The 27,007-nt window shown below is 39.2% G+C and overlaps 1 long non-coding RNA gene across 1 annotated transcript; it reads right to left on the bottom strand.

The window, feature by feature from the left end:
- Positions 1-237: 237 nt before the first annotated feature.
- On the bottom strand, positions 238-26,250 carry LOC131401171 (uncharacterized). Its single transcript, XR_009217581.1, has 3 exons — positions 26,188-26,250; positions 8,822-9,065; positions 238-2,436 (listed from the first exon to the last, which is right to left on the bottom strand). It is a non-coding gene; the product is annotated as an uncharacterized LOC131401171 (long non-coding RNA).
- Between the last annotated feature and the right edge of the window lie 757 nt (positions 26,251-27,007).

The following is a 27,007-nucleotide window of genomic DNA, read 5'->3' as shown; positions in this document are numbered from 1 at the left end:
TCGAAATATGTACAGCCCGTACCATAGAGATGAAGTTATCTTGGCACTGAACCAAGAGAAGACCATAGTTGTAAGGACCAGACTTAAGGAACAGAAGAAGTAAACCTTTCCCTGGTCAAAATTACACATAGCATCATCGAAATCTATCAACAAACTCCGGGTATTGGCTGCTGACAGGGGTAGCACCGGAGGTAGGAGATATGGACATTTGCTGTGTTTATTGACCAGTTCTTTTTTTTTTTTAAAGATTTTATTTATTTTTTTCCCCCAAAGCCCCAGTAGATAGTTGTATGTCATTGCTGCACATCCCTCTAATTGCTGTATGTGGGACGTGGCCTCAGGATGCCCGGAGAAGCGGTGCGTCGGTGCACGCCTGGGATCCGAACCCGGGCCGCCAGCAGCAGAGCACACGCACTTAACCGCTAAGCCATGGGGCCGGCCCTATTGACCGGTTCTTAAACCACACATTGTCACAGTTGCACTGAAGTTTGTTCCCATAGAGATTGAAGTACATCAGAGACTTCAGATTCTCCAGATGACTTTGATTAATGACTTTTAGGTTGTTGAATCTTAAAGAGAAGACCTGAAGGCTTTCTAAACCAGAGAACATGCCAGGAGTCAGTGACTCTAAGTTCTTGTTTTCCAGGCACAGCATTTTTTAGTCTTTTGAGTTTTTGGAATAAGGAAATATTTAAATCGATATTTTGGCCTCAAGCTTTTGTTCCTGAGATATCTAACTTCGTGAGATTAGTCAGGGAGTCAAATTGGAGGTGGTCCAGGAATACAATGGGATTTTTTTCCTAGGAGTAGCTCCTGCATGCCATTCAGTCCTTAGAAGAAGTTGGTTGGTACAACCTGAATCCCATGTATTTGTCCTTCTAGGTTGAGTTGTTTCAAAGACTTGAGGTTCATAAATGGAGGAAATAGCAAGGTCCTAGTGGTTTCATATGTAATTTTATTAAAACTGAGATTCAAAACTTCTAGATTCTCAAGGCCCAGGAAAAGCCTTGCCTGAAAACTTGACAAGATATTGTATGCCAGGTCAAATCTATAAAGGTAAGTGAGGCCAGAAAATGCATTCTCTATAGCTTTCAGGCAGTTCTGGCAGAGAAGCAGAACTTGGAGCTTCTTCAGAAACTGAAAGGTTCTGTGCTTCAGAGTCTGAATATTGTCTCCAAGGTCTAAACTCTTTAAACTTGGAAATTGAGCAAAGGAATATTTGTCAATTTTCACTATCTAGCACCCAGCCAAGTTGAGTTCCTTCAATAAATACTGCCCACAGAAGGCTATATTATTGAGTTCTGTGATGAGAGATTGTAGGTACCTCTAGGGTGAAAATGCAAAATCTGGAAATCTTTTAAATCTGTTGTGGCTGTCAAGGTCTGGAGGGCACTCCAGGTCCTGTTGCTGACAAAGGAAAGTTGACATTTGTTTAGATTCAGCCTTTGGAGGCTGGGCATAGTATCAAACTCACTGTGACTGAGGTGAAGCAGATCATTGCTTTGGCTCAAGTTAAGGGACAAAAGACTGGTACAATTGGCAAGGCACTTTATGCCCCCTGCATCAGTGGCATTTTTCTGAAACACCAAAGCCTCTAATATGGGTAAGTTTCTGATGAGGTGACACACTGTTTTCAAGTTTAAGTGACCACCTCTAAACTTCTAGTTACTGAGGTCCATTTACCTTAGATTCTATAGGTGTTTGTCTGGAAGCATCTCTTGTTTCACCAGTATTCCATTCACATTCAAGCTCCTCAGTTGGGGTAGAGTTTCCAGATCCACATTGTGGGTGATTCAATGGCTATTCTGAGACACATCCAGAGTGGTCAGATTAGGCAGAGAAATTTAATTCCATTAGTTTGTTCCCCTGCAGTCTCAGGTGGGTCAGGGAGGCCAATGACCTGGGGCTGTGGTCCAATGAGATGATGCTATTGTTAGCAAGATCAAGGTATTGCAGGTGCGGAAGATGCTGTACTGCTTCAAGGATATTGGAAAAACCGGTAATAAAGTTTTGATATAAGCTTAAATATTTCGATTTGACAAGAGGGACAAAGGCATTTTTGTGATTTTGGGTAATTTGATTGTGGCTCAAGAGCAAAGTCTCCAAGTTGTGCAGGCCCTCAAAGGAGTTGTTCACACTTTGAATCTTATTTTCTACTAAATTCAAAAGGGTCAGGTTTTCAAGTGCCCAAAAGGCCCTCTCATCTTCTTCCAAATGGAATTCTACTCCAGTTACAAGTCCACCAGAGCAGACAAATTAGTGAAAAAATAAGGAGGAAAGACCTGAATTTGGTTCTGTGTCAGGTTGAGGTAAGTAGTGTATCCAGGGATGTCCTGAATGGCATCTGTAAAGTTGGTCATCTTCTTCCAAATGCAGAACACGTGGTGAATGTCCAAATCAGACTGTGTACATTTACTGAACCCATATGTCTCTGCCCTAGACAGCAGAAAAAGCCCAATTAAAATAAGCCAAAGCTGTTGAAGAGGCAGGAGGTTCTCTAAGCCCATCTTGTCAGCCCCAGGCCTCAGTTACTATTAGAAAAAAATAGTCACCTTTAGAAAAAATGTGCGATGCTCATTTTCTTTATTGATGTCATAATAGTTTATAACATTGTGAAATTTTAGTTGTACATTATTGTTTCTCAGTTACCATATACATGTGCCCCTTCACCCCTTGTGCCTGCCCCCCAACCCCCTTCCCCCTGGTAACCACCAAACTGTTCTCTCTGTCAGTGTGTTAGTTTATCTTCCACATGTGAGTGAAATCATATGGTATCTGTCTTTCTCTATCTGGCTTATTTCGCTTAACATAATGCCCTCCAAGTCCATCCATGTTGTTGCAAATGGGACGATTTTGTCTTCTTTTACGGCTGAGTAGTATTCCATTGTATATATATACCATATCTTCTTTATCCACTCATCAGTCAAGGGACACTTGGGTTGCTTCCACTTCTTGGCTATAGTGAATAATGCTGCGATGAACATAGAGGTGCATAAGCCTCTTTGGATTGTTGATTTCATGTTCTTTGGATAAATACCAAGTAGTGGGATAGCTGGATCATAAACCATTTCTATTTTTAATATTTTGAAGAATCTCCATACTGTTTTCCATAGAGGATTCACCAGTTTGCATTCCCACCAGCAGTGAAATAGGGTTCCCGTTTCTACACAATGTCTCCAACATTTGTTGTTTTTTGACTTGGTGAATATAGCCATTCTAATAGATGTAAGGTCATATCTCATTGTAGTTTTGATTTGCATTTCCCGATGATTAGTGATATTGAATATCTTTTCATGTGCCTATTGGCCATCTGTATATATTCCTTGGAAAGATGTCTGTTCATATCCTCTGCCCATTTTTTGATCGGGTTGTTTGTTTTTTTTTGTTGTTCAGTTGTGTGAGTTCTTTATATATTATGGATATATGATTTGTATATATGATTTGCAAATATTTTCTCCCAGCTTGTAGGTTTTTTCATTTTGATCCTGGTTTCATTTGCCTTGCAGAAACTCTTTAGTCTGATGAAGTTCCACTTGTTTATTTTTTCTTTTGTTTCCCTTGTCTGGGTAGACATGGAATTCAAAAATATCCCTCTATGACTGACGTCAAAGAGTGTACTGCCTATATTTTCTTCTAGGATTTTTATAGTTTCGGGTCTTAGCTTCAAGTCTTTGATCCATTTTGAGTTAATTTTTGTGAATGGTGAAAGAAGATGGTTTACTTTCATTCTTTTGCATGTGGCTGTCCAGTTTTCCCAGCACCACTTATTGAAGAGACTTTCCTTTCTCCATGGTATGTTCTTAGCTCCTTTGTCGAAGATTAGCTGTCCATAAATATGTGGTCTTATTTCTGAGCTTTCAATTCTGTTCCATTGATCTATGTGTCTGTTTTTGTACCGGTACCATGCTGTTTTAGTTATTATAACTTTGTAGTATATTTTGATGTCAGGGATTTTGATGCCTCCAGCTTTGTTCTTTTTTATCAGGATTGCTTTAGCTATTCGGGGTCTTTTGTTGCCCCATATGAATTTTAGTATTCTTTGTTCCGTTTCCGTGAAGAATGTCATTGGGATTCTGATTGGGATTGCATTGAATCTGTAAACTGCTTTAGGTAGTATGGACATTTTAACTATGTTTATTCTTCCAATCTATGTGCATGGGACAGCTTTCCATTTCTTTATGTCTTCATTGATTTCTTCCACTGGTGTCTTATAGTTTTCATTGTATACATCTCTCACCTCCTTGGTTAAACTTATTCCTAGGTATTTTATTCTTTTTGTTGTGATTGTAAATGGGATTGTATTCTTGAGTTCTCTTTCTGTTAGTTCGTTATCTGAGTATAGAAACGCGACTGATTTTTGTAAGTTGATTTTGCACCCTGCAACTTTGCTGTAGTTGTTGATTATTTCTAATAGTTTTCTGGTGGATTCTTTAGGGTTTTCTATATATAAAATCATGTCGTTTGCAAACAGCACGAGTTTCACTTCTTCATTGCCAATTTGGGTACCTTTTATTCCTTTTTCCTGCCTAATTTCTCTGGCTAAAACCTCCAGTACTATGTTGAATAAGAGTGGCGAGAGTGGGCACCCTTCTCTTGTTCCTGTTCTCAGAGGAATGGTTTCAGTTTTTCCCCATTGAGTATGACATTGGCTGTGGGTTTGTCATATATGGCCTTTATCATGTTGAGATACTTTCCTTCTATACACATTTTGTTGAGAGTTTTTATCATAAATGGATGTTGAATCTGGCCAAATGCTTTCTCAGCGTCTATTGAGAAATCTTGTGGTTTTTATTCCTCATTTTGTTAAAGTGGTGTGTCACATTATTGATTGATTTGTGGATGTGGAACCATCCCTGCGTCCCTGGTATAAATCCCGCTTAATCATGGTGTATGATCCTTTTGATGTATTGCTGTATTCGGTTTGCCAATATTTTGTTGAGGATTTTTGCATCTATGTTCATCAGCAATATTGGCCTGTAATTTTCCTTCTTTGTGTTGTCCTTGTCTGATTTTGGTAGTGTTAGGAAGTGTTCCATCTTCCTCTAGCTTTTGGAATAGTTTGACAAGGGTAGGTATTAAATCTTCTTTGAATGTTTAGTAAAATTCTCTACAGAAGCCATCTGGTCCTGGACTTTTATTTTTGGGGAGGTTTTTGATTACTGTTTCAATCTCTTTCCTTGTGATTAGTCTATTCAGGTTCTCTATTTCTTCTTGATTCAGTTTTGGGAGGTTGTATGAGTCTAAGAATTTATCCATTTCCTCTAGATATTCCAATTTGTTGGCATATGGTTTTTCATAGTATTTTCATAATCCTTTGTATTTCTGTGGTCTCCACAGTAATTTCTCCTCTTTCATTTCTAATTTTATTTATTTGAGCCTTCTCTCTTTTTTTCATTGTGAGTCTGGCTAAGGGTTTGTCAGTATTGTTTATCTTCTCAAAGAACCAGATTTTAGTTTCATTAATCCTTTCTACTGTTTTTGTTTGTTTGTTTGTTTCAATTTCATTTATTTTTGCTGTAATTTTTATTATTTCCCTCCTTCTGCTGACTTTGGGCTTTGTTTGTTCTTCTTTTTCTGGTTCTGTTAGGTGTAGTTTAAGATTTTTTATTTGAGATTTTTCTTGTTTGTTAAGGTGGGCCTGTATTGCTATGTATTTCCCTCTCAGTACCAGTTTTGCTGCATCCCATATGAGTAGGTATGGTGTATTTTCATATTCATTTGTCTCCATATATTTTTTGATTCCTCCTTTAATTTCTTCAATGATCCATTGGTTGTTCAGTAGCATGTTATTTAGTCTCCACATCTTTGTCACTTTCCCTGTTTTTTTTCTTGTAGTTGATCTTTAGCTTCATGGCATTCTGTTCTGAAAAGATGTTTGTTATGATTTGAATCTTCTTAAATTTACAGAAACTTGCCTTGTTTCCCATCATATGGTCTATCCTTGAGAATGTTCCATGAGTACTTGAGAAGAATGTGTAATCTGCTGTGTTTGGATGGAGTGTTCTAAATATATCTATTAAGTCCATCTCCTCTACTTTTTCATTTAAGCCCACTATTTCCTTATTATTTTGTGTGTGTGTGTGAGGAAGATCAGCCCTGAGCTAACATCCATGCCAATCCTCCTCTTTTTTGCTGAGGAAGACTGGCCCTGGGCTAACATCTGTGACTATCTTCCTCTACTTTATATGGGACGCTGTCACAGCATGGCCTGACAAGCGGTGCATCGGTGCACGCCTGGGATCCGAACCTGGGCCGCCAGCAGTGGGGCATGTGCACTTAACCACTACTCCATGGGGCCGGCCTCCACTATTTCCTCATGGACTTTCTGTCTGGATGATCTCTCCCTTGATGTAAGTGGGGTGTTAAGATCCCCTACTATTATTGTGTTGTTGTTAATATCTCTTTTTAACTTTGTTAATAGGTGCATTATGTACTTTGGTGTTGCTGTGTTGGGTGCATATATATTTATAAGTGATATGTCTTCTCGGTGGAGTGTCCCTTTTATCATTGTATATTGCCCCTCTTTGTCTCTCATTGTGTTTTTTATCTTGAAGTCTACTTTGCCTGAAATAAGTATGGCAACAACTGCTTTCTTTTGTTTGCCATTAGCTTGGAGTATCATCTTCCATCCTTTTGCTGTGAGCCTGTTTTTGTCTTTAGTGCTGAGATGTGTTTCCTGGAGGCAGCATATTGTTGGGTCTTGTTTTTTAATCCATCCAGCCACTCTGTGTCTTTTGATTGGGGAATTCAATCCATTTACATTTAGAGTGATTATTGATATGGGGGGCTTAATATTGCTATTTTATCCCTCATTATCCAGTTCTTCTGCATTTCCTTTGTTTCTCGTCCCATGTGTTTTGGACTATTAGTTCAGTTTGGTAGTTCTGTATGATGGTTTTCTTAGTTTTCTCTTGATTTATCATATGTGGGTCTGTTCCGATTATTTGTTTAGTGGTTACCATGAGGTTTGTATAAAAAATCTCATAGATGAGATAGTCCACTTTCTGATGGCCTCTTATTTCCTTAGACTAAGTCGGTTCCATCCCTTTTCTCTTCCCTTCTAAGTTATCATTGTCACAACTTATTCCATCTTGTGTTGTGTATTTGTGGTTAAAGTGATGAGGCTATATTTATTTTTGGTGTTTTCCTTCCCTGAATCTTTGATGTTATAATTAAGTGTTTGCTAACCTATTTTGATAGAGAGCTTCAATTTTTCTGATTTTGTCTACCTGTTTTTTTCCTTGCTCAAAGCTTTGTATCCCCTTTCTCTTTTTGGGGGGGGGTGAGCATGAGGGCCTTCTTGAGCACTTCTTGTAGTGGGGGTCTTGTGGCAATGAACTCCCTTAGCTTTTGTTTATCTGGGATAGTTACTATTTCTCCATCGTATCTGAAGGATATTTTTGCTGGATAGAGTATTCTTGGCTGAAAGTATTTGCCTTTCATAATTTTGAATATATCATTCCACTCTCTCCTAGCCTGTAGAGTTTCTGCTGAGAAATTGGCTAAGAGCCTGATTGGGATTCCTTTGTATAGTATTTTTTTTTTTGCCTTGCTGCCCTTAATATCTTTTCTTTGTCATTGACTTTTGCCAGCTTTACTACTATATGCCTTGGAAAGGGTCTTTTTATGTTGATATATTTAGGATCTCTATTGACTTCGTTCACTTGTATTTCCAGCTCCTTCCCCAGGTTTGAGAAGTTCTCAGCTATTATTTCTTTGAACAAGCTCTCTGTTCCTTTCTCCCTCTGGAATACCTATAATCCTTATGTTGCATTTCCTGATTGAGTTGTATATTTCTTGGAGAATTTCTTCATTTCGTTTTAGTCTTAGTTCTCTCTCCTCCTCCATCTGGAGCATTTCTGCATTCCTATCCTCTAAATTGCTAATTCTTTTTTTTTTATAATTTTATTTATTTATTTTTCTCCTCAAAGCCCCAGTAGATAGTTGTATGTCATAGCTGCACATCCTTCTAGTTGCTGTATGTGGGACTCGACCTCAGCATGGCCGGAGAAGTGGTGCGTGCCCGGGATCCGAACCCGGGCCGCCAGCAGCAGAGCACACGCACTTAACCGCTAAGCCACGGGGCCGGCCCTAAATTGCTAATTCTTTCCTCCATATTGTCAGCTCTGTTATTTAAGGACGCCAGATTTTTCTCTATCTCCTTCATTGTGTTTTTAATCTCCAATAATTCTGATTGGCTTTCTTTATAATTTCAATCTCTTTTGTGAGGAAGTTCTTGATTTCATTGAACTGTCTATCTGTAGTTTCTTGTAATTCATTGAGCTTTTTTATGATAGCTATTTTGAATTCTCTGTCATTTAGGTTATAAATTTCTGTGCCCTCAGGATTGATTTCTGGGTGCTTCTCATTTTCCTTCTGGTCTGGAGATTTAATATAATTTTGCATACTATTTGATGGTGCGGATTTGTTTTTCCTCATAATGATAATATCTGGTCGCAGTTTCCAACTGCCACCACTGGGTGGGGGTGAAGAGCTGTGTATTCTGATACCACTGAGATCCCCGGGTGCTCTGGCTGACCAGCTGAGCAGAAGTGCTGGGTGGGAGCGAGGAGCTCTTTCTTTCACCTGCATGATCCCAGAGGCTTCTGGCTCTTCCTTTGCTATCTGCTCTCCTGGGATGCTAGCTCGATGAAGACAAACCTGAAACAGTTCAGTCACCTCCGTGTGGGGGTTTCCCATGGGTTGTGTGGGAACTGGGAGAGTGACAGTTTTCCTATGGAGGGCTGCCCTTCTGCTCTTTCACTCTGAGAGCCGCACAGACCCAGAGTCACTGCCAGGGAGAGAGAGGAGTTCCCCTTACCTCCTTCCATTTCCTCTGGGGGTTCCAGGACCTCCAGCTTCAGATGTATGGGTGTGTGCGCATCTCTCAGACGTCATTTGTGTTGTGTGAATGTCCTCTGTTGCTATATGAATGTACTTTTTGTTGTATCTTAGCAGGGATATTCTAAGGGGAAAGAGTCTAGGGTGAGGGCTCACTCCGCCATGATGCTCTAGTCAACTCTTATGCGCATTTTTGAAGGAATAGTTCTTCCATTTTGACTTTGCTGCAAACAAAAAGAGAAAGTTGTTTAGTTTAAATTTCTCTCTCTTAATAAATATTTCATAGCTGCTTCAAGGACACTAAAAACTTTTGTCCCAAAGTTAATTTTCAAAACAAATCCATTTCCAAAGAAATCTCTATGTGTATCAGCAAAGACCAGTGTTATTTATCCTGTAATCAAAGTTGTTAGCACATGGAGGCAATTGCATACTTGATTTAATTTAGAGAATTAGGAAGCTCCCCAACCCTCCTCTCACCACTGCAGAATAAAATACATCCGTCACTGTTTGGGCTGCTACTTGAAATTCCACCACTGGAGATGCACTTTGGAGTCTATGGATCTCAGTCCAATTAAAAGATAATCATCCATGCAGTGACATCAGCAACATAGTGGAGTGAGCTTTCCTTTTGTCTCTCCCCCTTCGAACTACAACTAAATGGACATTCACTGATTAGCAGAGGATACCCACACAGCACATCAGGACACCTGAGAGACCCGTGAAGCTATACATCTGAACCTGGGTGGACTACCCCCAGGGAGGTGGTGGAGATAGGTGAGCAGTCTCCAGCCCCCTGGTAGCCCAGTACATGCATGCGACTGCTCTCCAGGCTGGAGCACCCATAGCACCACTGTGGTCCTGAGGGTGGGAGCGTACCTTGGTGTGACTGCAGGAATAGGTGATGGCAGCTCTGAGCCCCTGTGTGATCACTTTCCCATCTGCTGCGAGAGCCCACAGTGCTGCCACGGTCCCCAGGGAGCAGCCCAGGCTCGGATCCAGTGAACAGGCCCCGCCCACCAAGCAAAACACCTGGTGTGACCTAGGGGGAGATGACAGTGGATCATCTCAGAGCCAATAAGTTCCCAGCTGCTGCAAACGCCTATAGTACCACTGTGGCCCCAAAGGGGGGAGCGCGTCTTGGTGGGACTATGGGAGCAGGCAGCAGCAACCCTCAGCCCCTGCGTGATCCCTTTGCCAGCTGGTGGGAGAGCCCACAGTGCCTCCATGATCCCAGGGAGTGGCTCAGGCTCGGACCCAGTAGGGAGGCCCTGACCACCAAACACAACAGCTGGTGTGACCTAGGAGGAGACGGCGGCAGATCTGCGCACCCAGGTGAATGAGTTCCCAGCTGCTGTAAATGCCCATAGTACTTCTGTGGCTCTGAAGGGGAGAACACGTCTCGGTGGGACTGTTGGAGCAGGCAGTAGCAGCCCTGAGCCCCTGCGTGATCACTTTCCCATTTGGTGGGAGAGCCCACAGGGCCACTGCAGTCCCAAGGAATGGCGCAGGCTCGGATAGGCACAGCTGACAAGGATCATGGCATGCTCAGAATACACGGCTCCTGACCCACCCCCCGCCACCAGTGGAGGCAGGTGGAATTTGCAACCAGATACTATCACTATGCTAAGGCACAAATCCACCCCATCAAATAGTATAAAGTATATTAATACTCCAGATCAGAAGGAAAAAGACAAACACCCAGAAATCAATCCTGAAGGCACAGAAATGTACATTCTAAATGACAGAGAATTCAAAATTGCTGTCATAAAAAAACTCAGTGGAGTTACAAGAGAACTCAGAAAGACAGTTCAATGAAATCAGGAACAAAATTAATGAACAGAGGGAATTCTTCACAAAAGAGATTGAAATTATAAAGAAAAACCGATCAGAAATGTTGGAGATGAAAAACACAATGAATGAGATAAAGAAAAATCTGGAGTCCTTAAATAACAGAGCTGATATTATGGAGGATAGAATTAGCAATCTAGAGGATAGGAATATAGAAATGCTTCAGATGGAGGAGGACAGAGAACTAAGTCTAAAAAGAAATGAAGAAATTCTCTGACAAATACCCAACTCAATTAGGAAATGCAACATAAGGATTATAGGTATTCCAAAGGGATAAGGGAGGGAGAAAGAAGCAGAGAGCTTGTTCAAAAAGATAATATATATAGCTGAGAACTTCCCAAACCTGGGGAAGGAGCTGGAATTACAAGTAAAAGAAGCTAAAAGGACTCCTAATTACATCAAAGTATAAAGACCTTCTCCAAGGCCTATATTAGTAAAACTGGTAAAAGTCAATGACAAAGAGAAAATATTAAGGGCAACAAGGCAGAAGAAAATAATCTACAAAGGAACCCCTATCAGGCTCTCAGGGGATTTCTCAGCAGAAACCTTACAGGCTAGGAGAGAGTGGAATGATATATTCAAAATTCTGAAACAAAAACTTGCAGACAAGAATACTCTACTCAGCAAAAATATCCTTCAGATATGATGGAGAAATAAAAACTTTCCCAGATAAACAAAAGCTGAAGGAGTTCATCGCCACAAGACTCCCACCCCTGCAACAAGAAATGATAAAGAAGGCTCTATACCTGAAAAAAAAAGGAAAGGTTTACAAAGCCTTGATCAAGGAGAGAAATAGGCAGACAAAATTAAAAAATGGCCTCTCTCTATCAAAACAGGTTAGCAAACACTTAAATATAACATTAAATATAAAGGGAACCAAAACATCAAAAATAACTATAATCACTTCACTTTAACCACAAACTCCCAACACAAAACAGAATAAGTTGTAACAACAATAACTTAGATAGGGTAGAGGTAAGGGAGGGAACCTGCTTAGACTAAGGGAATAAGAGACTATCAGAAAATGGTCTATCTCATCTACGAGAACTTTTATACAAACCTCACGGAAACCACTAAGCAAAAAATTGGAACAGAGACACAAATGATAAATAAAGAGAAAACTGAGAAAACCATCATAGAGAGCCACCAAACTGAATTAGCAGTCCAAAATACAAGGAACAAGAAACAAGGGAAACACAGAACAACTGGAAAACAAGTGATAAAATGGCAGCATTAAGCCCACATATATCAATAATCACTCTAAATGTAAATGGATTGAATTCCCCAATCAAAAGACACAGTGTGGCTGGATGGATTAAAAAACAAGACCCAACAATATGCTGCCTCCAGGAAACACATCTCAGCTCTAAAGCCAAACACAGGCTCAGAGTGAAAGGATGGAAGACAATACTCTAAGCTAATGCCAAACAAAAGAATGTAGTTGTTGCCATACTTATTTCAGACAAAGTAGACTTCAATACAAAAAAGACAATGAAAGACAAAGAGGGGCAGTATATAATCATAAAAGGGAAACTCCACTAAGAGGACATAACACTTATAAATATATATGCACCTAACACAGGAGCCCAAAGTACATAAAGAAACTATTAACAAACCTAAAATGAGATATTAACAACAACACAATAATAGTAGAGGACCTTAACACCCCACTTTCATCAATGGATAGATCATCCAGACAGAAAGTCAAGAAGGAAAAAGTGGAACTAAATGTAAAACTAGTCCAGATGGACTCAATAGATATATATAGAACACTCCATCCAAAATCAGCAGAATACACATTCTTCTCAAGTGTACGTGGAACATTCTCAAAGAAAGACCATATGTTGGGAAATAAGGCAAGCCTCTATAAATTTAAGAAGATTCAAATCATAACAAGCATCTTATCGGAACATAATACCATGAAGCTAAAAATCAACTACAAGAAAAAAGCTAGGAAAGTGACAAACATGTGGAGTTGTATATTCAACAGGCTACTGAACAACCCATGGATCATTGAAGAAATTAAAGGCGAAATCAAAAAATATCTGGAGACAAATGAAAATAAAATACACCATACCAACTCATATGGGATGCAGCAAAAGCAGTCCAAATAGGGAAATTCATAGCAATACTGTCCCAACAAGAAAAATCTCAAAAAAGCAATCTTAAATTACACTTAACAGAACTAGAAAAAGAAGAACAAAGCCCAAAGTCAGCAGAAGGAGGGAAATAATAAAAATTACAGCAAAAATAAATGAAATTGGGAAAAAAAAAAACAGTAGAAAGGATCAATGAAACTAAAATCTGGTGCTTTGAGAAGATAAACAAAACTGACAAACCCTTAGCCAGACTCACGATGAAAAAAAGAGAGAAGGCTCAAATAAATAAAATTGGAAATGAAAGAAGAGAAATTACAATGGATACCACAGAAATACAAAGCATTATAAGAATACTATGAAAAACCATATGCCAAAAAATTGGAATATCTAGAGGAAATGGATAAATTCTTAGACTCATACAACCTCCCAAAACTGAATCAAGAAGAAATAGAGAACCTGAATAGATCAATCAATCACAAGTAAAGAGATTGAAATGGTAATCAAAAACCTCCCCAAAAATAAAAGTCCAGGACCAGATGGCTTCTCTGGAGAATTCTACCAAACATTCAAAGAAAATTTAGTACCTATCTTTTTCAAACTATTCCAAAAAATTGAAGAAGACAGAACACTTCCCAACGCATTTTACAAGGCCAACATCACCCTGATACCAAAGCCAGGCAAGGAGAATACAAAGAAGGAAAATTACGAGTCAATATAGCTGATGAACATAGATGCAAAAATCCTCAACAAAACATTGGCAAACTGAATACAGCAATACATCAAAAGGATCATACACCATAATTAAGTAGGATTTATATCAGGGACACAGGGATGGTCCAACATCCACAAATCAATCAATGTGATACACCACTTTAACAAAATGAGGAATAAAAACCACAAGATCATCTCAATAGACGCTGAGAAAGCATTTGACAAGATCCAACATCCATTTATGATAAAAGCTCTCAATTAAATGGGTATAGAAGGAAAGTACCTCAACATAATAAAGGCCATATATGACAAACCCACAGCCAACATCATACTCAATGGCGAAAAACTGAAAGCCATCCCTCTGAGAACAGGAACAAGAGAAGGGTGCCCACTCTCACCAATCTTATTTAACATAGTTCAGAGGTTTTGGCCAGAGAAATTAGGCAAGAAAAAGAAATAAAAGGTATCCAAATTGGCAAGGAAGTAGTGAAACTTTCGCTCTTTGCAAATGACATGATTTTATATATAGAAAACCCTGCAGAATCCATCAGAAAACTATTAGAAATAATCAACAACTACAGCAAAGTTGCAGGGTACAAAATCAACACACAAAAATCAGTTACATTTCTATACTCTAATAATGAACTAACAGAAAGAGAACCCAAGAACACAATCCCATTTACAATCACAACAAAAAGAATAAAATATCTAGGAGTAAATTTAACCAAGGAGGTGAAAGACCTATACAATAAAAACTATAAGATGTTATTGTTCTAGAAGGAAATATAGGCAGTACACTCTTTAACATCAGTCTTAGAAGGATCTTTTCGAATACCACGTCTACTCTGGCAAGGGAAACAAAAGAAAAAATAAAGAAATGGGACTTCATCAGACTAAAGAGCTTCTGCAAGGCAAAGGAAACCATGAACAAAGTGAAAAGACAACCCACCAACTCGGAGAAAATATATGCAAATCATATATCTGACAAGGGATTAATCTCCAAAATATATATTAATCTCCAAAATATAACTCAACAACAAAAAAACAAACAAGCCAATCAAAAAATGGGCAGAAGATGTGAACAGACATTTTTCCAAAGGAGATATACAGATGGCCAACAGACACATGAAAAGATGTTTAACATCACTAATTATTTGGGAAATGCAAATAAATACTACATGAGATATCACCTTACACCAGTTAGAATGGCTATAATTAACAAGACAAAAAATAACAAATGTTGGAGAGGATGTGGAGAAAAGGGAACCCTCATACACTGCTGGTGGGATTGCAAAGTGGTGCAGCCAGTACGGAAAACAGTATGGATATTTCTCAAAAAATTAAAAATAGAAATACCATATGACCCAGCTATTCCACTACTGGGTATTTACCCAAAGAGATTGAAATCAACAACTCAAAGAGATTTATGCACCCCTATGTTCATTGCAGCGTTATTCACAATAGCCAAGATGTGGAAGCAACCCAAATGCCCTTCTACGGATGAATGGATAAAGAAGATGTGGTATATATATACAATCGAATACTACTCGGCCGTAAAAAAGACAAAATCGTCCCATTTTCACCAACGTGGATGGTATTATGTTTAAGCGAAATAAGCCAGACAGAGAAAGACAAACACCGTATGATTTCATGCATATGTAGAAGATAAACAAATACATGGACAAAGAGAACAGATTAGTGGTTACCAGAGGGGAAGGGGGTTGGGGGATGAGCATAAGGGGTAAAGGGGCACATATATATAGTGACTGAGAAATAATAATGTACAACTGAAATTTCACAATGTTATAAACCATTATGATGTCAATGAAAAAAAAAGATAATCATCCACGGTAGGGGCAAAGAAAACAAGGTTTACAGGTCATCTCTATCTTAATGTGAATGAATACAGAGTCCTTGCTTTAAAGCCACTCATTTCACCACAATTTGCATTTACGTCTCTCACTTAATTAAACCCATTATCAGCACATGGCATTCCTGTTAAGCAGAAAAAATACAACTACAATAAACTTAGATCTGTCACTCAACTTTCTGATGTGTGTTGCCCAAGATTTCGTCAGCCTTGCCTCCCGGTTTCAACCTGTTCCCACGGTCACTTGTGGTAATGTAGTGAAAAGAGCACCAGCCCAGACAAACCTAGGCTCCAATCCTGTGTCCTTTGACAAATTATTTAACCTCTCTGAATCTGTTTTCTTATCCATAGAATGGGATAATAATACCTACTCCCTCATAATGTTGTACAGATTCAACAAGACAACCTAAAGTGCCTAGCTTGGTGCCTGGTACACCGTGGAGCTCAATAAGAGATTATTCCCTTCTTTTTGCCTTAACTCTAGGCCAACACCAGCACACCAGCTTTGTGTGGATCTTTTAGCTCTTGTTTCAAGAGCACTCGTAGCCACAGAGGAAGAAGCGAAACAGTACTGTTGAGTTGAGTTGTTCTCTTTCCTTTGTATGTATTTTCCTATGCACACAAAAATATATATGTTTTCTAGCACAATTTGTAATTCTAAGACTCACAAAACAAGCATATATATATATACCTAAGAGAATGGGAATTTCTTGGATTGGTACATTTATGATCATGACAATATTACAATGAGTAGAATCACAAAATATGACTTTGAAAAGCTTTTATGAGTAAAGTAAGCCACTTATTGAAGTCTGTATATACTAAGCCTCTCAAGAATAGTACACAAGAGGGCCCATGTGCTTATAGCATCAGTAACCCTTGGTATTATCCACTTTTACAATTTTTGCAATTCTGGTGGTATTAAAGTGATATCTCATTGTCTTTTGAATATTTATGAATATTTGTAATTTTGAGGCTCTTTGCATATATTTGGTAGACATTTGGACTTTTTTTTCAGTGGCCTGCTTGTTTATATTCTTTCTCCATTTTTCTGTTGGGTTTCTTGTTTTTTCCTTGATATTAGTGGTCATTTTTATATAGTCTAGGTATTAATACCACGTTGGTTTTAATGATTTAAATATCTTCTGTCATCTATCACTTACTGTCTATGATATTCTTTGTTGACCAGAAATTTTTGCTCATAATATGGTAAAAGCCATCACTCTTTTTTTGCTTTGTGATTTTGCTTTTGGATTCTTGTTTAAAAAAATTTTTGCCTCCTTTGATTATATTAGATGCTGTACATTTAGCTTTACGTTTCCCACTTACGCCTAATCTGTCTAAATTCCATTTTTGTATATTGTGTAAGGTAGGGATACAGCTATATTCTCCAATTAGCAAAGTAGCTCACTATAAACTAAAAAAAATCAGTTGCCTTTCTAATGCTTTGAGAGGCATCTTTATCACATATCAAATTAGCATGTATACTTGAATATATTTCTGAGCTCTCTCCTTTGTTCCTTTGTTTACTTATCAGTTCCTACAAGGACACTATGCCATTTTATTACTATGGGTTTAAAGTATATCTTAATATCTAATAGGGTGAATCGTTTCTCTATGTCCTTCTTTCTCAAGTTGATTTTCAAAGTGATTAGCTATTCATGAAAATTTTTTCATTATAAACGTCTCTACCAACCATTCCCCCAAAGTCCTGCTGGAATTTGATTTGGGACTACATTGAATTCGCAAGTTAATGTGAGGTGGATTGGTACAATTACCATGTTAAATCACCCCAAATACGGACATGGTATGTCTTCATTTAGTCAAAACTTCCTTTATATTTTTAAAGAGTTATAAAATATTCTCTGTAAAATTTTGTGCATTCTGTGTTATGTTGTTTCCTAGAAGCTTTTAGATCTTATTATTTCGAGGGACACCTTATTTTTTTCCTATTTAATTTTCTAGTTAGTTATAGCAAAGGTGCCATAAGTTTTTATTTTTGTGTGTGATTGTTGATCATAAATGTATAAAGCTTTCTGAACTCTCTTATTAATTTAAAAAATGTGACTGCTTATTCTATTAGATTTATCTGTTAATTATATTCTCTATAAGTAATGAGAATTATCTATCTCTTTTTCAAATTCATACATTTCCTATGCCTTTCCTTTATGTTGGTCTTATAATATCAGTCACAATTTATCAGATTTAATACTACATTAAATCATAGTGATGATAGAAGATTTTTTTTGTTAATAGTACATCTATAGATTTTCCATTAATTATTTTATTTGCTGTAGGTTTTGATATATATCAAGTCAGAAAATTTCCCTTACTCTTAATTTTTTAAAGAAGAATATAGTTGAGTTTCACCAGAACACAAAAGAGGGAGGAGGAAATAGAGCCATCAGCTACAAGAGAGTGTATAGGGACAATAACTTTCTTGCACAAATGATAAACTGGCTCTAAGTATGGAAGTATGAAATTATCAAGCACTTACTATGTGCCTGGCACTTTCCAGGCATTATTGACTCACTACAAAACTCAGCAAGATAGTCTTAATCCCTTTTTATATATAGGGAACTGGAAGCTCAGAGAGCAGGACTTGCACAAATACTGCAGAGCTAATATGTGACAGATTAGCAATTCAAAGCAAAGGCTATATCATCTCAGAACCTCATGATTTTTCCACTATACTCTACCACCAGTCAATTCCAAAAAAGGAGCCCTCAAATATTTGTAGCAATGATAACATCATAGGGATACTTGTGTTACTCTATCTCAGTGATTGCTTTGAAGAACGCTAAATTGGTGTATAAATTCTAGAATATTCCAGAAAAGGTGGTGTCATAAGCCTATACTTACACTTTATATTCATTTCCAGGACAGACAAAATGAAAAAGCAATGCTCTAATGATAGATTCAATTTCAATTTTAAGGCAGCCCACTGACATTATGATTGAGATGAGGAGACTGATTCAGTGCCAGGAAGCCAATGATTTAAGGCATTTCAACCTTGTTAGGCAACAAGAAGGAAATGGATCAAAGGATGAGAGACTTCATTGCAAAAGTAAATACAAGAAGAAGGAGAAGGGGAAAGAGGAAGAGGAGCAGAAGAGGAAGAAGTAGTAGTATAAGTAAATATGTCTTGCATAAGTGTGGGGTGGCTGGGGGAAACTGGGTGAACAAGATGGCACTGCCATATTAATGTGTTCTCTGCTCTCATAGATGACAAGGGACACCAATATGACCCCTAAAATCTATCCCTGTTTGTTACAGGAAATTTTAAACGAAGCAAAAGTATAAACATCCAGACTTGTCCAAACTTCCAAATTTCCTGCCCTGACAAGGGACAGAAAGGGACAAGCCTTGTTGGTAAAGGTTCCATAGGGACAGGGCTAGTGGAGGGAGTTTTTTTTTTTTTTGCCTGAAGCTGCTGGTGTTACTGCAGTCAAAGGAGCATTCAGAGCCAATGCCAGAGCAGGAAGCTGAGACCTGTAAGCGGAGAAGTAGAGAAGTTCTTATAGGTAGCCAAAACAAAGGGCTTCTAGAAGCAGGTGTGGAAGTAGGTCCAGTATGCCAGGGAGATGAGAGCAGAGAGCAGACGTTCAAGAGAGTGAATAGGGAGGAATCTGTGCAAAGACCTAAACAGCACTGTTTTTTGCAGCTTGATTTTAGGCCCATTACAGTGGTGTGATGCACAGAGCCTTTCCAAGGGCTGGAACAGGGCAGAGACCCAAGCTCTTCTGGTTATGGCATTCAAAATAAGGCAAGGATTGGGCCGCCCCGTGGCTTAGCGGTTAAGTGCACGTGCTCCACTACTGGCAGCCCGGGGTTCAGATCGTGGGTGCACACCGAGGCACCACTTCTCCGGCCATGCTGAGGCCGCCTCCCACATACAGCAACTAGAAGGATGTGCAACTATGACACACAACTATCTACTGGGTCTTTGGGGGAAAAAAAGGAGGAGGATTGGCAATAGATGTTAGCCCGGAGCCAGTCTTCCTCAGCGAAAAAGTGGAGGAATAGCACGGACGTTAGCTCAGGGCTGATCTTCCTCACAAAGAATAAATAAATAAACAAAATAAGGCAAGGACTGTGAATAAGAACTTTCTATAGCAGACTAGGCGTCTGTATCCTATTTATCACAATTTTATGATATTGTTACTGTGCTGCTCTACTTAATTTATATACATTTTAGAAAAATTTTATCTATGCTGATCATATTTTCTGAACCAAAAATCAAGACATGCTAGTACACATTTGTCTTACATAGGGTTAGAACATTTTTCATTGGAACTAGCTTTAAAAATTCAAGATGTATTTTTACCATATTTATAAAGTTTAGTCAGCAAGAATAGCATTTAGCATTTGATTAAATATGATATTTGTGGTCATTTTAATTAAAAAAATTGGCATCAGGCTTTCCATTTAGAATGTAATCCTTATTTCTAAAACTGTTTTTATAAGAAAATAAGGTTTAAGCTACATCACTTCAACCTAGAACATCTTCCCCGGAAATGTTATGGACTGCCTGGATAGCAAGTTCTTTACTGGAAAAAGATGTTAAATTAAAAAAATTTTTTTTTCCAATAGGTGGTACATGCAGATATATAAAAATTGAAACTGCACAAAATGATACATCATAAAAACATAGGTCTTCCTCTTACCCCAATCCCCCAGTCCTCCTCCACAAAGGTTACCTCTGTTATCTGTTTCTCCTGTATCCTTCCAGACAGAAAATCTCTAAAATGTCCGTAAGGAGAGGGTATGAGGATACTGGACAATCAGGGGGAGGGAGGAAGGAGCCCCAGTGAGGGGATAAAAGTGTATACAAAGAGGGGAGGCAGGAGACATGAAAGACACCTTCGACTAATTTATAACTTTGTCATTAGTTCACCCTTGTTTAGAGGGGCCCAAGCCTAAAGCTTTACTTTCTGGTAGCAAAGCTTGCTATAGCAAAAGCATCCAAAGGCTGAGCATCTGATTCAAGTTTCCTTAATATTTTTTCCTCTACAATGAGAAAACTAGCAGACAAATAAAATGTGAGGCTGCAATCTAGCACAAAGCTGCTATAGAAATTCTAAAGCTCTGCTTCTTAAAATACTTGGAACTTGGCTTCCCTCTAGTCATTTAGGAGCAAAATACATGAGAAGAAAAGAGAAAAAAATTTATTAGCAAATATAGAACATATAAGCTATCTCTTTCATAGGGAAAAACAGAAAGTTGAGTTACCAGATTCCCTTCCTCATCTTCCTCTGTCCACTATATACCCCTAAGTCGACATTTCTGTCTGTGTCGTTTGCCATTCGTTGGCTCCTTGACAGCCAGACCCACCCCTTCCCCCTCCCCACAAGGCCCGTGCCAAACTAGCCTATCAAACTGAAAGTGGGATACCCACACAGGAACGGAGGAGCTGTGGTTCTCTCCACACTGGAGTCAAGTCAACCGACTTGCAAGTCTCCCCATGATATGCCCACTATGGAAACTGACAGGATGGGCCAGCCCCGTGGCTCAGCGGTTAAGTGGTCGAGCTCTGCTGCTGGCAGGCGGGGTTCGGATCCCGGGCACACACCGACGCACCGCTTCTCCGGCCATGCCGAGGCCGCATCCCACGTACAGCAACTGGAAGGATGTGCACCTATGACATACAACTATCTACTAGGGCTTTGGGGGATAAAATAAATTAAAAAAAAAAAGAAACTGACAGGATCAAGGGAACCATTCAGAAAACTGCTCCACCAGGGCTTTTCAAGGTTGTTGCTGTTGTACTTGCACAGATAAGATTGTGCTTAAAATCAGTACCCGGAAGATTCTAACACTTTGGAATTTCTTTCTTTTAAGCCTCAAAAGTTAACTTCAGGTTAGGACATTTTAATGAATAAAAGGAAACCTAATTTACTTTGTTTATAAATTAAATTTTTTATTTTGAGATCATTGTAGATTCACACGCAGTTGTAGGAAATAATACAGAGAGATGCCTCGTACACTTTGCCCAGTTTCCCCCAATGATAACATCTTGAAAAACTGTATCACAACAAGGATACTGACATTGATACAAGCCATTCACCCATCTTGTTCAGATTTCCCCGGTTTTACTTGTACTCATGTGTGTGTGTACATTTAGGCCTATAAAGTTTTATCACATATGTATGTTTGTATATCCACTACACAGTCAAGATACAGAACAGTTACATCACCACAAATAACCACTAATCTGTTCTCCACCTCTATAAGTTTGTCATTTCAATAATGCTATGTAATTGCAACCATACAGTATGTGACCTTCTGGGGTTGGTTTTTTGCACTCAGCATAATACCCTAAAAATTCATCCACATTGTTGTGTATATTGATAGTTTGTTCCTTTTTATTTCTAAGTAGTATTCCATGGTTGGTTTATCCATTCATCAGCTGATGGACATCTGACTTGTTTCCACTTTTTGACTGTTATGAATAAAGTTGCTATGAACATTCATGTACAAGTTTTTGTTGCGAATATATGTTTTCATTTCTCAGAGATAAATGCTAATTCACTTTTAAACCCAGTCTTTTTGATTAAGAAAGATGAGTGATATGAAAGTATTTCAGATACACTGAATTTACTTGTCAAACTATTTCTGTGAAAGACTATCCCATCTCTATCATGACTCAGTATAAATCCTTACAAAATAATACGTTTAGAGAAGTGAAGTGATTTGTCAAAAGAAAAGCCATGAAAAGAATTCAAGTTTTCTGATTTCAAGTTGCTTTCACCTTCTACCAGGTTGTCCTTGTAGGCTCTAGTCCCACATCTGGTAGAAAGAGCAATGAAAATCCCACTAGAAATGATGTTATTTTGCTAGATGGATGGCTATCCCACAAACAGGTCTTGATACAGGGATTCCTTTAGGATAAGAACAGTAAAAGGAAACAAAGGGATAATTCTCTCTTAACAATATCCTTGCCACATGACTCCATATAGTTAACGCTGATTCTAATCATATTCTCAGCAAAATCTCCATTGACCAAAAGTTTTAGTAAACTTTTTCCAAAAGGGAAGGCTTAAGGGTTTTTTTTATATTAAGAAGACAGTATATTGGGGCTGGCCCGGTGGCGTAGCAGTTAAGTTTACGTGCTCTGCTTCGGCAGCCCGGGGTTTGTAGGTTTGGATCCGAGGCTCACACCAACGCACCACTTGTCAAGCCATGCTGTAGCACCAACCCATATAAAGTAGAGGAAGATGGGCACAGACGTTAGCCCAGGGCCGATCTTCCTCAGCAAAAAGAGGAGGATTGGCAACAGACGTTAGCTCAGGGCTAGTCTTCCTCACAAAAAAAAAAAAAGAAAGAAAAGACAGTATATTTATGGCTTAGTCAGACATTTATAATAAAACTTTATGGCTTTTTATTTTATGGTTTATGGTGTAGAGAACACCAGATTTGGCTATCATTAAATTGTGTTTTTAATTCAGTGACAAAAATATGTTTAATAATTACAAAAGTAGAATTAGGAAACAGCCTCAAATATTTTTAGGTATAAAGTAACTGTTACTATTATTGTTTATACTTCACTTTACCTATAGAGAGGCAATTTGATACAGTGGAAAGAATATGGGCTTCAGAATAAGATTTGAACCCTTGCTCTGTGTAACATTGGACTTGTCACTTAACCCATGAGAACCTTGGTTTTGGAAAATTTATAAAATGAGAGTTAAAAATCCACACCTCACAAGGTTATTTTAAATTTAAATGAGATAACACGGAAGAAATTGAGTAGCACAGGGCCTGGCATGTTGTAGGTGCTTAATAAATGTCAATTCTTGTTAAGTAGGAATTGAGGCTTTTTTAATATCCCAAATAGAAAAGGACCATGAAAGACAAGCCTAAGTGTTTTAAGTTTGTCCTGAAATAATCAAAACATCATATTCCCTGATAATATCATCAGTTTTTCAGGATCTGCATAACCTAATGATCATTTCTACATCATACAGGTATAACAAGAAGGGGACCAGAATTCAGAATTCACCAGAATTCAGGGGGGTCCAGATTCTCCCTGCAGGAGAAAAACATCCAGAGCAAGAGACCAGATTAGATATCCCAATGGGGTTACATGTGTCCCAGAAGGCTGAAGGCAAAGAGCACAAGTTTTTAGGTGTGTTGAGAAGGAAGAAGTGGAGAGAGCAGCAGGGAGTGAGAAAGAAAGAGAGCCCGAAGCGGGGTGGGGGAAGAGACAGACATTTGAACTGTGGCTGTGGAGAGTTGAAGGAGATGGACAAGAGAAGAGGAATTTTTTCAAGCTTTAGTGTTTGATACGCTATGTAAACTCCTGTAGCGCCCCTTTAAGAAAATCTATAGAAAAGTTTCTCTTTAAGAAAAAGCTATTGAAGTTGGATTTGTGTTTTGACTCTGTGCCAAGACTGTACCACAAAGGGACCTAACTTGTAACTGTTTACACAGGACTAATACAAGTTCTCTCCCATTGCCTCTCTCAGCAGGAGGGATTGCTGATTGATTGCACATTGCCTGGACCCTAAGAAGCTTGAAGCCTTTGCATTCTCTAAAACATATCGAAAAATCCTACAGGAAGGACCTGATCTTTTCAACCCATCCCATCCCTGGAAAGTAAAGAAAAGAGGTGGGAAATTCTTGGGCTAACCTTTGAAGTCTGCAAAACCTGGCTTCAAATCCCAGCTCTGTCACTTACCAGCTATGCTCAAGTTATACACTTCTCTCAGCCTCAGTTTCTCATCTGTAACCTAGAATTCAATTAATGGTACAATATCCACCGAGTTGCTCAGGACAAAAGCTTGTGGCTGAGCTCTGGGCCACGAGGCTCCTGATCAGCCCACAGACGCCTGATATGTTACCCACCAGCTGGAGTTCCTCATGCTCCTGGAGGAAAGCAGAACTGAACTAAGGGGCCGTGGAGTCAAATGGAGAGGGGCAGGAGAAGAAATGTTCTATGTTGCTGAGGGGGCTGCAGAGATCCTCTTGACCCTGCGGGGGGGCTAGAACCATGTCTAAATTCCTGGACCATTTCAGCAAAACCCAAGAGGGGAACTAAAAGCTACTGTGTAGTTCACTGAGGCGTAGTTTTACTTGCGCAACAGGAACCGGTGCTAGGTGGGGTTGAAAGTGAAAGTGGGGGTGGTGTGGGAGTTGGGGAGGTGAGCTGTAACTCACTAATACTAGAAATGTTTGGCCTTAAATAACAAGGTTATGCAAGAGGCTGATCCAGAAAACTGCGGTTTACTTAGTTCCCAGTCACTAGGGAGTTGCTAGAGCAGATGGGAATTTGGGCACCCTGGCCTTTCACATCCCAGAAACTGGGCCAGATGTTCTTAGGTGGGAAAATGAGGAGTAGAAGTGTAACTCAAGCAGAATAGGGCATAGGCTAACACTGCCCTTGACTTCTGTGGATGAGGTTAGAAAACACAGCTTGAGAAAGATAGACCTGGAAATTTCACTAACAGGTGCCTAGATTGCCACCCATCTGCTCCTTTCCTAACAGAGATTTTTTACCTTATGGCTTAATCCCTGGGATCATCTGCTGATCCTAGCCCCAGATATAACCCACTGACCTTTATTGCTAATCTAGACTTAAAAAGTAGTTAGAGAATATACACATAATTTATCACAACTTTGAAATGAGACTGAAGCTGAGTGTTCCATAGCTGTGGCGGTGTCCCATATAAAGTGGAGGAAGATGGGCACGGATGTTAGCCCAGGGCCGGTCTTCCTCAGCAAAAAAAGAGGACGATTGGCAGATGTTAGCTCAGGGCTGATCTTCCTCATAAAAATAAATAAATAAATAAATAAAGATAAACTTCTCGACAATCAAAGATGGACCATATTGGAATGGACCGCCTTTGAGATACCAAGCTCCAGACACTGAAAATGTTCAAGCACGGCAGGGAGTGCATGGAGGGGATTCCTGTATTGGTTGGAAAGTTGGATTACAAGTCCTTTAATGGTCTTTCCAACTCTCAGTCTGAGGTTTTAGAATTCTGCTTGCAGCCTTAAGAGGCAGCACAGTATAGCGGCTGGGAGTCTGGGGTCTGGAGCCAGATTGCCAAGGTTTGACTTCTGACTGCCGTTTATTGCCTTTCTGGACTTGGGCAAATATTTAATTTCTGAGGGTCTCAGTTTCTTCATCTGTAAAATGGGGATAATAATTGCACCTACCGAGTAGAGTTGTTGAGTATTAAATGAGTTAATATATGTCAAGAACCAGCAGCTGGCACAGAGTATGAACTATAAAAATGTTTTTCAAATAAATAAAATAAATATATTTATGATTGCTCCTTTCTTCTCCCTTAATGTGCCCATTTATGTTTTGAAATCCAGAGCTGAAGCTTTAAAAAGCCTGGACCAAAGTATAACCCAAAGGAAGGCTGACTTCCCAACTCTAGTACATACCGTCCCTGATAAGGTGATCCCATATCATGCTTGCCTTTTGGATGGCTCTCCAAGGATCTTCTTTTGCCAATCTGAAATGTCAGGACCCTATTTCAAAATCCAGGGAGCGGTGGGGACATCTCAGCTCCTTTCTTGATTTCCTGGTCAGTGTCGGCATTGCTGTAGCAAGGAGGGACTGCTGCGTCTTTTGGACATAAGATGCGCTTTCTGGGTTGGCGGACAGTTAGAAAACCTAGATTTTAGTCTGAGCTCACTGAGTCATCTGGAGCAAATTATATACTTCCCCCGCATGTAAGCCTTATCAGTAAGAGCTCAGTTCAGTCTGGCTGGCTTCTTAAACAACAGCATTACCGTGAGGGTCAGGGAAACGACAGCAAGTCTGGTGATTTTAAAAGAACACAAGTTCCCTCAGGTCAGACATACCTGAGTTCAAATCCTGGCTCTGGGAAGTCAGATCACGTAAGCTCAGTCTTTTCTGTAAAAGGCAATAAGAATTTCACAAGGTTATTGCAAGGATTAAATATGATGATGTAAGTAAAATGTTTAGCACATAGACCCTCAATTAATGTAGCACATAGACCTTCAATTTGCCTACATTCAACATGCATTTCCCCACATGTATATGAACATTACCCTGTTTCTATATACCCCTATTATGACAGAAAGCCAAGAGAAGATGTGAAATAACAGATTGACTTAACTGCAAACAGAAGTTCACATTATCTCACTGCTGCTCCAGGATTCAATATTTACATGAATGAAATAATTTTTGCCCCTGAAAACCACTTTCAAAACAAGTATGATGAGTTCAGACTTCTCCCCGACAAAAATTTCACTGTGTAATGGTGGTGGTTTTATTGTCTTGTGCATTTTATACACTGGCAAATGTGGCTAGTCTCCCCTCATTATTCCTTCCTTCAGCCCTGCCTACCCCCTTCACACTTTGGGTGATGACAGGCATTAGTCTCACTTCTAAACTGGAGAAATGAAAGCAAAAATGTGCCCTGCCCGAGGTCATAGACCATGTGTCTAGTGGTGCGGGGAATAATTGGGAGATGATGGAAAAACTGAAGGAACTAGAGATGTCAACTTTGAAAGAGAAAACATTTAGGGACTACAGTAGCTGTATTTTAGCAACCACCATCCCTATTCACTCTTGCTGCAGAGTCTCTTTTTCCAGGCCTCTATACAGGAAGCAGCTAACTGCTTCTTCTAGACCTTTAAGGGAGGATAGAGAGAGAGG

This window comes from Diceros bicornis, chromosome X (assembly GCF_020826845.1).
Source record: "Diceros bicornis minor isolate mBicDic1 chromosome X, mDicBic1.mat.cur, whole genome shotgun sequence".
Lineage (NCBI taxonomy): Eukaryota > Metazoa > Chordata > Mammalia > Perissodactyla > Rhinocerotidae > Diceros > Diceros bicornis.
The sequence above is the reverse complement of the archived record's forward strand: the minus strand, read 5'-3'. Positions and strand labels throughout refer to the sequence as shown.